Genomic DNA, 858 nt, shown 5'->3' with positions numbered 1-858 from the left:
AAATAAAATAGTATTTATATCAATTAATAAGAGCCGAGAAATTCGAGTTTAAAAACACGAGCAAATCAGTTGTGTTCATGCTCTTCACTTCTATTAATGACATGCGCAATCACTTAACAACTGAGTGTGTGTGGGGTGGGTGGGGGGATTCTAGTTTCAGTATTAACTTAATTTTTCCCCTTGTTCTCACAGCAAGCTGAGATAAACAAGATATGTTTCTTGGCAAAAGAACAATGACGGGATAATAGAAAAATAATATATAAAAATATAAAGCGCTTTGTTTAAAACATATACAAAGCTCGTTATCGTGATTCGTTAATTTTCGGCATATATAACGTATTTAATTTTTAGATGAGTTGAACCTCACGTAGTCGCCAGATGTGCTTTCTTAAGGTTCAGAGTCGCCCTTGACGATATTACAAGAAACAGCGGAGAAAAAAAAAAAGTCAGTGTTAGTGGATAGCTAAGAACCGTAACCTCGAAGACGAGGTGGCCGAGTGGTTAAGGCGATGGACTGCTAATCCATTGGGCTCTGCCCGCGTGGGTTCGAATCCCATCCTCGTCGTTAAGGTTTTTATTTTTTCATTTTGTTTTTGATAGCTAATTGCAAATTAAATTTAATTGTTTGTCTACAAGCGATATGATTTTTATGCTACCCAAATTTATTTCGACATTTTTGCGTGTGACTTCAAATAAATAAAATGCTTATTTTTTTTCCCGCAAAGCCTATTTCCTGAGTTTTCTAGTATAAAATACGCAAGTTTCTATCCCATAAAATATATTAAAATCTCAACATGTAGGTTTTAATGAATATAAATTATCAATATATTAACATTAGTTCTATGATATAGAAAGCAG

General features: G+C 33.8%; 1 non-coding gene across 1 annotated transcript; it reads left to right on the top strand.

Moving 5' to 3' along the window:
- Nucleotides 1–483: 483 nt before the first annotated feature.
- TRNAS-GCU (transfer RNA serine (anticodon GCU)) lies at nt 484–565 on the top strand. Its single transcript has one exon. It is a non-coding gene; the product is annotated as a tRNA-Ser (tRNA).
- The last annotated feature ends 293 nt before the right edge of the window (nt 566–858 follow it).

The sequence above is a fragment of the Typopeltis vanoorti genome, chromosome 18, assembly GCF_054136105.1.
Source record: "Typopeltis vanoorti isolate ZY-2024b chromosome 18, IOZ_Tvanoo_1.0, whole genome shotgun sequence".
NCBI classification, from domain to species: Eukaryota; Metazoa; Arthropoda; class Arachnida; order Uropygi; family Thelyphonidae; genus Typopeltis; species Typopeltis vanoorti.
This window is presented reverse-complemented; position numbering and strand designations above follow the sequence as displayed.